At 40.6% G+C, this 14,822-nt stretch overlaps 1 protein-coding gene across 2 annotated transcripts in view; it reads right to left on the bottom strand.

Moving 5' to 3' along the window:
• The window catches only part of MACO1 (macoilin 1), a 68,439-nt gene that overhangs the window by 25,157 nt on the left and 28,460 nt on the right, over positions 1–14,822 (bottom strand). The window lies entirely within an intron of this gene.

Genomic DNA, 14,822 nt, shown 5'->3' with positions numbered 1-14,822 from the left:
TAAATAATATTTAAAGAACATAGTTCCTTTTCCTTGGGGTTACTTTCCCTTCAGGGAATCCACCCCTAACCCCCTGAGATGAAAAACTCAATTCATTACATGCCAATAGAGGTACTGACTCAGAATTTAACACAAAGCCTTTCAAAGTTTTGTAATAGTTCCTTCTCAATTCTAGTGAGGAAACTTTCAAACAGCCTATCTAGAAATCACTGCTTTGACAGTGGTTTCGGGACTCAATATAAAAATGCTTTTGTCATGTTTATGTAAAAGCCCCCTCCGTAATAAACTATGTTATTTCATAATTTATCCATGCACCATAATCACCTTCCTGTTTGACCACTTAGATATTAGAGACATTCGGTAAACTGCTTGCTTAAATTCACTTATGCCTAGTTTCTAAAATGTCGCATGGTTTACAAGTCACAAAATAACCCTGTTTTAGTATAAAATTATCATGTCTCTATTACCACATTTATATCCCAGAATACAATAGTTTTAAATCCCTTCAATGGTTAAAATAAACTCAAACTATATTGTAAATTAATGTAAACAGAGTTGGGCCGGGCGCAGTGGCTCACGCCTATAATCCCAGCACTTTGGGAGGCCGAGGTGGGTGGATCATGAGGTCAAGAAATCGAGACCATCCTGGTCAACATGGTGAAACCCCATCTCTACTAAAAATACAAAAAATTAGCTGGGCATGGTGGCGCGTGCCTGTAATCCCAGCAACTCAGGAGGCTGAGGCAGGAGAATTGCCTGAACCCAGGAGGCGGAGGTTGTGGTGAGCCGAGATCGCGCCATTGCACTCCAGCCTGGGTAACAAGAGCAAAACTCCGTCTAAAAAATAATAATAATAAAATAAAAAATAAAATAGAGTTAAACTATAGGTATCTGTACCTATAGTTTATATTTATATATAAATATCTATAGTTTATATTATGAGAATAGCACTCTGTTTATATTAAGGAGATATCATGGGAATAGCAGAAAATGAAACTAACTCAGGTCTGACAAAGTATATCTGTTCAGACATAGTGCTAGAAAAACATTAATCAAAAACATGTTTCCACAGAGACAGAAAACACACTAACCTTACTAAATAAACAGATGGCTCTACTACTCATTTTTTCCCACTTGATAATTTCCAAATAATTTAGTAGCAGTTATATCCAACATATTTAATCTAGTCTAGCTAGAACATTTAAGTGTCTAGTTTTCACAGTTCCTATTCTAAAATTGCATACATTTTTATTATAATTTTATCTCTCAGCTAGAATGATGCTGATCCAGAAAATTATTACATGCCTCACAGAAGCAGAAAGGCCTGTTGTGGTCATCATCACTCAAGAAGGGGTGAAGAAGGTGACTCTGCAGCAGTCTGTCAGCACCCTGTTGTGTAGGCACCTGCAGTGAATGCAGCTAGGGAAACCCTCAAAGCCTGAATCACTGTCTACCAAGAACAGATTTTCTTCCGCAAACTACTCCTGACACAAGCAAAATGCATTCAAAGCAGAAGGGAACAAACAAATGTACAATTTTCTGTAGCACTAGAGAGAAAGCAGCCACACACCATATTCTAACTTGGAGGATCTCCTTGGAGAGAAGGTTGGAACAGAAATGTGGGATCTGAGCTGTATCTCCAGCTACCACAAAGACAAAGAATGATCCGAGACTGGTAAGAAGAGAGAGGGCCAGACCCACCAGGAAAGATAAGATAAGGCAAACTGAGATTATTATTCCTATTCCTAGCTGAGAGGAGGCTTGTGCCTAGATTCCTCCGCCCTGAAGCACAACCAACAGACTGCAGGAGCAAATGTCTTTTTTGACAGCAGTGACTCAGAGGATTTTTCTCCTCTTGCCCCCTGTACCTTCCAGAAATTCTCACACCTCTTACAAAGCCTTGGGAAAAACTACTGACAGAGTGCTGGATTTTAAAACTTCCTGTGAAATACCAAGAAAAGGAGTTTGGAGCAAAAAGACTTTATATTTAGAAATAAAATTGTTAATAACCTTCTCAAAAATAACAAACAAATTGATACTGAATGTGTAGTCCTCGATTGAGTCTAATGTGATATTCAGGTTTTCTAACTTTAAAAGCCTTTGAGTTGCACTGTAATAAAATTACTGCGTGCCATCCTCCCTGCTTCCTAGTATTGCCCTGCAAAAAGGTAATATTATTTAACAAATATTTATTGAGTACCTACTCTGTGTCAAGCCAAGCACTGTGTACTATGACAAACCAGTGAGAATAACTTCCCTGCCCACACTGAGCTTACATCTTATAGTATAATAAGCATGTTATAAAAACTTAAACTATACAGAAATAAACAATGCAGAAAGTAAATGTCTCTGACAGCCAACTACAATTGACCATCTGGTATATATTTCAAGTAATTTTCTGTGCACACAAGAAATATATCTACCTGTATTTTTCATTTTTATTTGAGACAGAGTCTCGCTCTGTCACCCAGGTGGGGGTGCAGTGGCACGATCTTGGCTCACTGCAATCTCTGCCTCCCAGGTTCAAGTGATTCTTGTGCCTCAGCCTCCCAAGTAGCTGGGATTACAGGTGCCAATCACCGCACTCAGCTAATTTTTGTATTTTTAGTAGAGACAGAGTTTTGCCATGTTGGTCAGGCTGGTCTCAAACTCCTGCAGTGATTCACTCCTTAAGTGATTCACCTGTTTTGGCCTCCTAAAGTGCTAGGATTACAGGTGTGAGCCACCGAGCCCGGCTCTACCCATATTTGTCTTTTCTTTTTTTTAAAGACAGATTCTCACTCTGTGGCCCAGGCTGGAGTGTAGAGGTGTGATCTTGGCTCACTGCAACTTCCAACTCCCAGGTTCAAGTGATTCTCGTGCCTCAGCCTCCTGAATAGCTGGGACGACAGGTACATGCCACCATGTCCAGCTATTTTTCTATTTTTAGTAGGGATGGGGTTTTGCCGTGTTGGCCAGGCTGGTCTCAAACTCCTGACCTCAAATGATTTGCCTGCCTCAGCCTCCCAAAGTGTGGGATTAAAGCTGTGAGCCACTGCACCCGGCCCCCCACCCATATTTTTCAATAGATTCATACTATACAATCTGTTCTGCTACCTGCCCCCACCCCATCCCACTTTAGCAAACAATCTTGGGTTCCTCTAATTACCTTAAGATGGGCTTGCACCTTTCAAGAGAATAGTTTATCTTTCTTACTTAACTACTGTGGTTCCTCACTAAGGACTCATCGCAATCTTGGGGAAACAGTAGAATTGTCCATGAAAGGCTGCCTCCCCCTGGGTTACCAATCCAAGGAAGGATCACAGGCTCTATCTTTTAAACTGACTGCTCTGTCTTGCTTCAAACCAATGGTCAGGTCTTAGCTTTGGATTCTATTCTTGCTTCATGCCTATAACCTTGGGTTACATGCTCTGAATCTTGTTCTCCACCTTCTGTTGCAACCTGGACCAGCACCTTTCTCTCTTGCCCTAGAGCTGAGAGCCAGCCTCATGCACTCCTAACCGTGACCCAGGCCAGTTCCCTATAAGGCATGAAGAACAATAGAAAGAAAGATAGTAAACAGCATTAGCCCCCAATTTTACTAGTGGCTTTGAAATGCTTCTCTAAGATCACAAAATAGGGACGTCTTGGATTCTCTCTTTACTTTGCTCTGTTTTACAGTTAATTCACACCAAATCATATTGAATCCACTGATTATGAAAAGTTAGTATCAAAAAATATAGTCCTTTCTTTTCAACTAATGTATAATTTTAAATTGGGTGTGGACATCTTATAATGTGGAGAAACAAAAAACAAGTGCTGTAAAACATATCCTTTAGTGTTTTTCCCCAAACTGCAAGACCAAACACACCAAGTCCTATAAAACAAGTTGCCGGGTGTGGTGACAGATTAAGCCCATAATCCCAGCACTTTGGAAGGCCAACACGGACGGACCACAGGTCAGGAGTTGAAGACCAGCCAGGCCAACACAGAAACCCCATCTCTACTAAAAATACAAAGATTAGCCAAGCATGGTGGCACATGCCTGTAGTCCCAGCTGCTTGGGAGGCTGAGGCAGAAGAATCACTTGAACCCGGGAGGTGGAGGTTGTAGTGAGCCGAGATTGTGCCATTGCACTCCAGCCTGGGCAACAGAGTGAGACTCCATCTTAAAAAAAAAAAAAGTAAGAAGAAAAAAAAAGTCAGAGGTTACACAGCAGTCTTAAATGCTAGTAGATGGAAGACAAGGTTAAATTCATAAGTATAAAAGTCTGTGAATTGCTAGTCAAGCTACATTTGAGCAATGTGTGCCATCAGCAAAGTCTAGTCAAGGGGGAAAGCTGATCGTTTCTAACATTTGCTATCCCTATGTGTTCTTTTAAGGACAAAGGGGCAGATTTATGTTTTAAAATCATAAAACATAAATACAAGGTTTAAGTGGGTTAGAAAGTACAATGCAGGGCAATGACACTTTGCTCACCCACCAACTTAAACTAGAAAGGAATGAGTCACAAAAACTCATATTACAGACAACTAAAACATAATACTAATCATACTCACTGATGACTAGAACATTATATAGCTTGTTTATAGATTACATTGTTACCAATCTACACACTCTAAAACTATTTTTCTAAGACTCAGATTTGTTAATTTAAATTAGTATAAGAGTATAAATTAAACACTTCTCAGCCGGACATGGTGGCTCACGCCTGCAATCCCAGCACTTTGGGAACCTGAGGCAGGTGGATCACCTGAGGTCAGGAGTTTGAGACCGGCCTGACCAACATGGTAAAACCCCGTCTCTACTAAGAAAATACAAAAATTAGTTGAGCGTGATGGTGCCACCTGTAATCCCAACTACTCAGGAGGCTGAGGCAGGAGAATTGCTTGAACCCGGGAGGCAGAGGTTACACTGTACTCCAGCCTGAGTGACAGAGTAAGACTCTGTCTCAAAAACAAAACTAAACACTTCTCAGTGTAAGCAAATGAATTAAAATCTCTCAAAGTGCTTCTCTATGCTTCCTTCTTCTTTGAAGCAATTCTACCAATTGCTTGGAAATTCCTGAAAAAATCCTGAGAAATGTTTTCCCCATTTCCTTTCAGAGTCTCAAGTATCTAAATAAACAGGACTAATTGTGGGAGCAAACCAAGTTATAAGTAATATCATTTTGATGTGCCTAAAATAACCAAATGAATTTGGAGCGGAATAAAACAGTGAGTATTCAATATATTACACTTCACCCATATTGCCATATTCTCCTTAAGAAAAGACACTTTTCTCTTCCATGGCTTCAAACTTTCTAGGAACTTACCATCATGACAATGTGCACACCCCAGCACTCCAGGCCTTTCAAGCAGAAAGAGGAACAAGGTTAATGATGGTCTCTCTGCAGGGGAAGTTGATGGTTACATCCCTGGCCTCAAGTCTTCTAGTTCAGGGCTCTCAGATCTGCTGCTGCCAAGCCTACTTTAGACATAAAAAAACAATCCCCATGCTGGGGAGCTCTAGACTGTCTGGACCAGACCAATTCCCAAGCTAGCCCTAACCAGAGTTGAAGTCTCAGAGATCCTGTAAGCTTTCAAGGGTATAAGCAGCTGGCTCCTTTTATTTAGAGTAAGTAAGTACCTTTATGTATCTCTGTCAAGAGCAAGAATTTTTAACACACAATAGTACCTCTCTGGTAGAAAATAAATAAACAAATTCTGAAATCCTGAGAAATGTTTTCCCCATTTCCTTCCAGTCTCAAGTATCTAAATAAACAGAACTAATTGTGGGAGCAAACCAAGTTGTAAGTAATATTTTGATGTGCCTAAAATAACCAAATGAATTTGGAGCGGAATAAAACAGTGAGTATTCAATATATTACCCTTTACCCATATTGCCATATTCTCCTTAAGAAAAGACATTTTTCTCTTCCATGGCTTCAAACTTTCTAAGAACTTACCATCATGACAATTTACAGATTTTAGCCACGAGATCCTAAAATCTCATTCTAGTGCCTATCCTCGGGCCAATGTTAGTTGTATTTGCATTCAAAACAAAAACCCGAAAAAACTTAAAGCAGAAAAAGAAAGCAAGTTGATAAAAATTTTAAAAATACTATGGTATAACAGAAAGGGTTCCAGAAGTCAATAAACTTCAGTTCTGGTCTTGGCACCATCACTAGCTTTGTCACCTGCACCAGCCATGTAATCTTTTAGGGTTCATTTACTTCACTGATTAAAACAAAAACAAAAACAAAGAAACAGGAAGCTGGTCTAGGTAGCTCTTAGATCTCGTCTAGTTGCAAAAAAAAACATCATTCTAAATTTACTCAGTTTTATTAAATGGTACTCTACCAAGCAAACTCTGGATACATTTCCTTTATGACTCTTTATACCAGATATAATTCGACTACTTTAAAGGATGGATATCATATTAAAAATAAACACTATAATAAAAAAGATGAATCTTCTGTCTTAACAAAAAATGCAGTGGAATGGAAATAAAGGGAAAAGAGATGTTTCCTTCAACATTTCTGCAGATTACGGATCACTTAGTTATTTTGTTAACTCTAAATGTTAAGTCCTCTCCCTTAATTAGGAAACTGAAAGAAGTAACAATTGCCAATAAGAAACTACATGGTCTTCAGGTGTTTTGAGAGGGAACCTTGTGGTAAGTGCAAACAAAATTGTTGACTCTTCTGTTTGCAGGCCTTGAAACTTTGGATTCAGGTGTCGTACCCTGTTCTGCCTGGTCTTAGAGAGTCTTTTTTTTTTTTTTTTCTTTGAGACGGAGTTTGACTCTTATTGCCCAGGCTGGAGTACTGTATCGAGATCTCGGCTCGCTGCAACCTCCGCCAATTGGGTTCAAGAGTCTTCTGCCTCAGCTACCCAAGCAGCTGGAATTACAGGCATGCGCCTCTATGCCCAGCTAATTTTGTGTTTTTAGTAGAGACAGGGTTTCACCATGTTGGTCAGGCTAGTCTCGAACTCCTGACCTCAAGTAATCCACCCACCTCAGCCTCCCAAAGTGCCAGGATTACAGACGTGAGCCACTGTGCCTGGCCAAGAGTGATTTCTGGATGATCACACAGACCTGCCATGGAATATTCCACCCTATGTAAAAATGAGGGTTAGACTAAATTGAGAAAATGATTTTTATATAATTTCAGTTAAAAAAGCAGGACACAAAAACTACACAAACAACTCTAAAGTCATGACCTATAAAAGAAAAAACTGATAAGCTGGACCTCATTAAAATTAAAAATTTCTGCTCTGTAAAAGTCACGGTCAAGAGAATAAAAAGCCTCAGACTGAGAGAAAGTATAACATTTCCAAAAAGCATCTAATAAAGGACTATTATCAAAAATATATGAAACACTCTTAAAATTCAACAATAAGAAAACAAACATCCTGATTTTAAAACAAGCCGAACTGGCTGAGCACAGTGGCTCATGCCTGTAATCCCAGAACTTTGGGAGGCTGCGGTGGTCGGAAGTTTGAGACCAGCCTGACAAACATGGAGAAATCCCATCTCTACTAAAAATACAAAATAAGCCGGGTATAGTGGCAGGCACCTGTAATCCCAGCTACTCAGGAGCCTGAGGCAGGAGAATGGCTTGAACCCAGGAGCTGGAGGGTGTGGTGAGCCAAGATCGGGCCATTGCACTCCAGCCTGGGCAACAAGAGCGAAACTCGGTCTCAAAATAAATAAATAAATAAATAGGCTGAACTAATATCAAAAAGACAAAAAATAACAGATGTTGGCAAGGATGTGGAGAGAAGGAAACCCTTAAACACTGTTGGTGAGAATGTAAATTAATACAACCTTTATGGAAAACAGTATGGAGATTTCTCAAAGAACTGAAAATAAAACTGACATTCGATCCAGCAATCCCATTAATGGTTGCTACTCAAAGGAAAAAAACTCTATATATCAAAAATATATCTGCATTTGTATGTTTACCATCATACCAGTCACAATAGCAAAGATACGGAATCAACTGAAGTGTCCACTGATGGATGACTGGATAAAGAAAATGTGGTATACATACACAATGGAGTACTGTTCAGCCACTAAAAGAATGAAATTATATCTTTTGCAGCAACATGGGTGGAACTGGAGGTCATTATCTCAAGTGAAACAAGCCAGACACGAAAAGTCCGCTATTACATGTGTGCACTCACAAGTGGGTACTAAAAATGTGTACATATGGACGTGGAGAGTCAAATAAAGACAAGGGAGACTTGGAAAGGTGAGGGGGTGGAAAAAGGGTAGATGATGAGAAGTTGGTTAATAGGTAATAAAATGTATGTTATTTGGGTGCCAGATACCCTGAAAGCCCTGACGTGACCAATGCCAATCTATGCATGTAACGAAATTGCACTTGTACTCCAAGAATTTATACAAATTTTAAAAGTGAGCCAAAGACTTTGACATCTCACCAAAAAAGATATACATATGGTAAACAAGCATATAAAAAGATGTAACATCATATCATATGTCACCAAGGAAATGCAAACTAAAACAACAATGAAATACCACTATCTACCTATTCCAGTGTACAAAATCCAGAACACTGACAATACCAAGTGCTGGCCACGATGTACAGGAACTCCCATTCATTGCTGGTGGAAATGCAAAATGGTATAGCCACTGTCAAAGACATTGTGGCAGTTTCTTACAACTAAACATACTCTTTCTCTATGATCCAGCAATTGTGCCCCTTGGAATTTATCCAAAGAAGTTGAAAACTTATGTCCACCCCAAAACCTGCACATGGATGTTGACAGCTTTATTTATAATTGCCAAAACTTGGAAGCAACCAAGATGCCCTTCAGTAGGTGAATGGATAAGCTTATGATATATCCAGCCAATGGAATATTATTCAGTACTAAAAAGAAATGAACTATCAAGCCATGAAAAGACACGGCGTGGGCTGGGCATGGGGGCTCATGCCTGTAATCCCAGCATTTTGGGAGGCTGGGGCTCACCTGAGCTTAGCAGTTCTAGACCTGCCTGGGCAACATAGTGAATCCCTGTCTCTCTCTCAAAAAATAAAAATAAAAAATGGCCGGGCGCGGTGGCTCATGCCTGTAATTCCAGCATTTTGGGAGGCTGAGGTGGGTGGGTGAACTACCTGAGGTCAGAAGTTCAAGACTAGCCTGGTTAACATGGTAAAATCCTGTCTCAACTAAAAATACAAAAAATCAGTTAGGCGTGGTGATGGGTGCCTGTAATTCCAGCTACTTGGGAGGCTGAGACAGGAGAACTGCTTGAACCCAGGAGGCGAAGGTTGCAGTGAGCTGAGATCATGCCATTGCACTCCAGACTGGGCCACAAGAGGAAGACTCCATCTCAGGGAAAAAAAAAAAATTATAGGCCAGGCATGGTGGCTCACACCTGTAATCCCAGCACTTTGGGAGCTGAGTCAGGCTGATCACCTGAGGTCAGGAGTTTGAGACCAGCCTGGCCAACATGGAGAAAACCTGTCTCTATCAAAAACACAAAAATTAGCTGGGTGTGGCAGTGTGCACCTGCAGTCCTAGCTACCTGGGAGGCTGAGGAAGGAGAATTGCTTGAACCTGGAAGGAGGAGGTTGCAGTGAGCCAAGATCACACCATTGTACTCCAACCTGAGTGAAAGAACAAGACTCTGTCTCAAAAAAAAAGGGAAGAAAGAAATTATAGAGGACATGGAGGAATCTTAAGTGCATATTACTAAGTGAAAGAAGACAATCAGAAAAGGCTATGATTCCAACCATACAATATTCTGGACATCATATGGTTGGAAACATAGTGAAAAGATCAGCACTTCCCAGGGATCGGGGAGGGGAGGGATGGACAGAAGGAGCACAAAGGAGGGCAGTGAAACTAATCTGTATGCTATAATGGTAGATAATGCCATTATAAATTTATTCAAACCCATAAGACTGTGTAACACTGAGAGTAATGAATTCTAATGTAAACTATGGACTAGGTGATAACGATGTGTCAATGGAGGTTCATCTGTCAAACAAATGTGCCACTCTGGTGGAGAATGTTGATGATGGGAAGGCTAGGCATGAGTGGGGACAGGGACAGCAGGTATATGTGAAATCTCTGTATCTTCCACTCAATTTTTCTGTGAACCCAAAACTTCTAAAAATTAAAATCTATTTTAAAAAACACCATAAAACACTGTGATGACAACTGCATAAAATTAGCCTATGAGAGGACAACAAAACTTTAACAGCGATTTGTGTCATGAGTATGGAACTATTTTCTCTTTTTCCTTTACCTAAAATTTTAATGATTTTTTCATACTTAAAATATTTTTAATTGACCACTGAGGAAAAATTTTAAACCAATCTTTTTCTAATTTATATTATTTCTTTCTAACTCAGTACTTAAAGTTAAAACAACTGATCTTCCTCATTGCTTTTTCTGTTTTTGACTATAATTTTTCTCATGTTGGAATCAAAACCATTTTTGGCTTCCAACATTGTTTTCAAATATCTTAGGTAAAGAATTCAGAAATCAAGCTGGCAGAAAACAGGGTCATTTATAAGGTATATATTTCTAAAACCAACAGAGGACTCCAGATTAGCTTTGGCAAGTTCCCAGACTTTTCTAGGAAAGGATCCTATAGGCAACACTTATTTAATCTCAGGTTCTTCATCTTCCTCCACATTTTCTTACCTTAGCAATCTACCCAGCACCTTCTGCTCCACATTCTCCTGTATTTCCTCATAGAGCAGAGCTTCTTCCATTCACCCAGTTCCTTGTCCCCATATATCATTAATTGAACATTCACTAAGCACTCTACTTTTATAGAGAGATATTAAAAATGAAGTGAACCAGCTTCTGCTCCCTGAAGCTCACAATCTAGTAAGGGGGAAAGATCTACAAAACAAGTAACTACTATACAATGGACGTCAGCACACTTTTTCTGTAAAGGGCCAGACAGTACATACTTTTGGCTTTGCAGGCCATAGTCTCTGAGGCAGCTATTCAGCTCTGCCACGGTAGCACGAAAGCAGCCATTGACACGATGTAAATGAATGAGAGTGGCTGTGTTCCAGTAAAATTTATTTTTACAAAAACAGGCAGTGGGCCAGATTTGGCCTGTGTGCTGTTGTTTGCTAACCTATCTATGGTATACAGCATACTAAATAATATCCCTGGAGCTGAGAGAGCTTGAGAAAAGACCTGCCAGACTACTACCTACCCTTTTACAGGAAATGGCCATCAACCCTTAATTGGACAGCCAAACCAAGGTACAAGAATTCTCCTTGAAACTGGCAGAGCAGTAATCAATTCCCCCCAAAAGTCACTGAATTGGTTCCTCAAAAAGAGCAGTTCTCACCCACAATATTCAGACAGACATAGCTATAAGAACCTGTTGCAATTAATCTATTATTACAGTAGAGTTACTGGTTAGTTAATATAGTACTGGTTTTCAAATTTTGTCTTCAACACTTAGAAAACGGTAGATCAACTTGGGGACATACAGACAGAACGACTGGAACAACAGACACTAGAGACTTGAAAAGGAGGAAGGAAGGGAGGCAGTCAAGGGCTGAAAAACTTCCTACTGGGTACTATGTTCACTGCCCAGGTGATGGGATCAATAGAAGTCCAAAGCTCAGCATCATATAATATATCCTTGTAATAAACCTGCACATGTACGCAAATGTACCTCCTAAATCTAAAATTTTTTTTAAAAAAAGGAGAGGTCAATCTTATCGCTAAAGCATCCCTATGGAAGTTTCAGTCAGCCTGGAACTGTGCACACCCCCAACTGTACCAGGAGAAGCAAACAATGCATATACACAGTCTGCCCTGTATGTTTGCATCAGAAGGGGTCTTAGAAACCAATGAGTCCAACCTGCTCCACCTGAAAATAACAAACCCACTCTCTAGCTAACAAACATGTTAGGTTTGAATCAGTCACAGTCTTATTGACATGCATCAAAACATACATGAAGTCTGTGCCGGGCGCGGTGGCTCAAGCCTGTAATCCCAGCACTTTGGGAGGCCGAGGCGGGTGGATCACGAGGTCAAGAGATCAAGACCAACCTGGTCAACATGGTGAAACCCCGTCTCTACTAAAAATACAAAAAATTAGCTGGGCATGGTGATGCGTGCCTGTAATCCCAGCTACTCGGGAGGCTGAGGCAGGAGATTTGCCTGAACCCAGGAGGCGGAGGTTGCGGTGAGCCGAGATCATGCCATTGCACTCCAGCCTGGGTAACAAGAGCGAAACTCCATCTCAAGAAAAAAAAAAACAAAAACATACATGAAGTCAAACAAGAGGAAACAGAGGGAGATAGTCAAGGAAGGATGGGAGGAAATAAGGTAACACCTCCTCCAACCAAGCTGGATAATTAGCTCAGATAGATGCCTTTAAAAACTCTTTCGTTGTTCATCATAGAAATGTGAAAATGTATGAAAGCAAAAAGAAAAAACAAATGCCCAATACTATCAACAGGTAACAACTATTGTTAACAATTTGGTTCTTTTTCCTTTAAATTGTTTTTCTGGCCAGGCACAATGGCTCATGCCTGTAATCCCAGCACTCTGAGAGGCCGAAGCGGGCAGATGACTTGAGGTCAGAAGTTTGAGACCAGCCTGGCCGAATCAATGAAACCCTATCACTACTAAGAAATTCAGAAAATTAGCTGGGCATTGTGGCAGGCACCTGTAATCCTAGCTACTTGGAGGCTGAGGCAGGAGAATCACTTGAACCTGGGAGGCAGAGGCTGCAGTAAGCCAAGACTGTACCATTGCACTCCAGCCTGGATAACAGGGACTCCATCTCAAAAAAAAATCATTTTTCATTAAATTGGTTTCTCCTTTCTTCATGAAATGCTTTGATATAAGTACTTCCCCATATTCTTTAACATGGCTCAGAAGTATGATTTTATGGCCGGGCGCGGTGGCTCACGCCTAAAATCCCAGCACTTTGGGAGGCTGAGGCGGGTGGATCACAAGGTCACAAGATCGAGACCATCCTGGTCAACATGGTAAAACCCCGTCTCTACTAAAAATACAAATATTAGCTGGGCATGGTGGTGCACGCCTGTAATCCAAGGTACTCGGAAGGCTGAGGCAGGAGAATTGCCTGAACCCAGGAGGCGGAGGTTGCGGTGAGCCGAGATCGCGCCATTACACTCCAGCCTGGGTAACAAGAGTGAAACTCCGTCTCAAAAAAAAAAAAAAAAGTATGATTTTATAATATCTATATTTAAAGTTTATCAAATGGATGGACCATAACTTATTTTAAATTTCTCCCATTGTTGCATATTTAGATCATCCCTTTATTTTTTATAACATTAAAAGTTGAAAATAATATTGTGGAAGCTTATAAACCTACTTAAATATAATATTGTCTATCAGTCATTTGAGCGAGTAGCTCTCCAAAACATAATGCCTGGGGCACTGTAGGTCAAGGAAGAGTATGAGTTAGTGACCACAGGAAGAAGCATACTGCTTAGGTGTAGGCATGGGGGCACTGGAACCATGTCATCATCCCCAGCTTACTAGATAATTAGCCATCTGTGTCCTTGAACTTCTCTACTAAAAGCAGATCAGATGGTAGAGTCAATCAATATCACAACCAGGGCCCAAGGGCAATGGTGGCACAAGACTGAGCCCTGAATGCTTCCTCTGCAATAACCAACAAATAAAAAGTATTTTGGCTTGACCGCTATTATTAAACTTGTGTCAGCTTGGGCAACATGGCAAGATCTCCTCTCTACAAAAAATTTACAAAATTAGCCGTGTATACTGGCATGCACCTGTAGTTCCAGCTACACAGGAGGCTGAGGTGGGAGAAAAACTTCAGCCTGGGAAGGTAGAGTCTACAGTGAGCTGTGATCACGCCACTACCCTCCAGCCTGGGCAACAGAGTGAGATCCAATCTCAAAAAAAAAAAAAAAAAAAAAATCATGTAGGAGAAAGGATGGTAAACAGCTGCGGCAGATGTTTTGTGTATAGCATTTAGTGAATTTGTGGGATATTCCTTCTGAAATAGAAGGTCAACGAATTGGTCTTTCTACCATGGGCATCTGGAGGAGGGTTCTCTTCCATGTGTTTTTTTCTGCTGGGCACAATAAGCAGAACGTCCTAACAAACGGAGATGGATGCCAGCCAGCCAAGAGCAATAGCATGCTTCCAAAAGTAGCCTGGGGGCTGTGAAACCTCTAGAATCTGTATTAGTAGAACCCAAATACACCTCCCTTAGTTTAACTGACAATCAGAAAATCAAAACATATTAATAATCTAGTTCATACCATTTATAATGTTGGAAAGCTTCCCTCCTAGAATAAACTGACTGCCTTTAAGCAAGCCAGAGGAAGAGGAATATAATTAACTGGCGGGGAAAAGTTTCAATTGCCTTCTTGAGTTACACACACACACACACACACACACACACACACACACACACACACACAAAAGCTCTAGTTCAGATCTGTTTCCAAATTAAAGATCTGAGGTGAAAGGAACATATTTGTGTTTGCCTAATATAAGCCATATAAAATACAGTAAAATTAAGTCTGAGCCAGTCAATGTTATAAAACAATGTCATTCTTTTATGGCCGGGAGCGGTGGCTCACATCTGTAATCCCAGCACTTTGGGAGGATGAGGTGGGCGGATGACTTGAGGTCAGGAGTTCGAGACCAGCATGGCCAATCTGGTGGGGCCCAGTCTCTATTAAAAATACAAAAAATTTGGCCAGGTGTGGTGGTGAGCACCTGTAATCACGGTTAGTCGGGAGGCTGAGGCAGGAGAATCACTTGAAGCCAGGAGCTGAGATCATGCTAGCCTGGGTGACAGAGCGAGACTCCATCTCAAAAAGTTATTATTTTAAATAA

Source organism: Saimiri boliviensis, chromosome 11 (assembly GCF_048565385.1).
Source record: "Saimiri boliviensis isolate mSaiBol1 chromosome 11, mSaiBol1.pri, whole genome shotgun sequence".
In the NCBI taxonomy this organism is placed as follows: Eukaryota; Metazoa; Chordata; class Mammalia; order Primates; family Cebidae; genus Saimiri; species Saimiri boliviensis.
The sequence above is the reverse complement of the archived record's forward strand: the minus strand, read 5'-3'. Positions and strand labels throughout refer to the sequence as shown.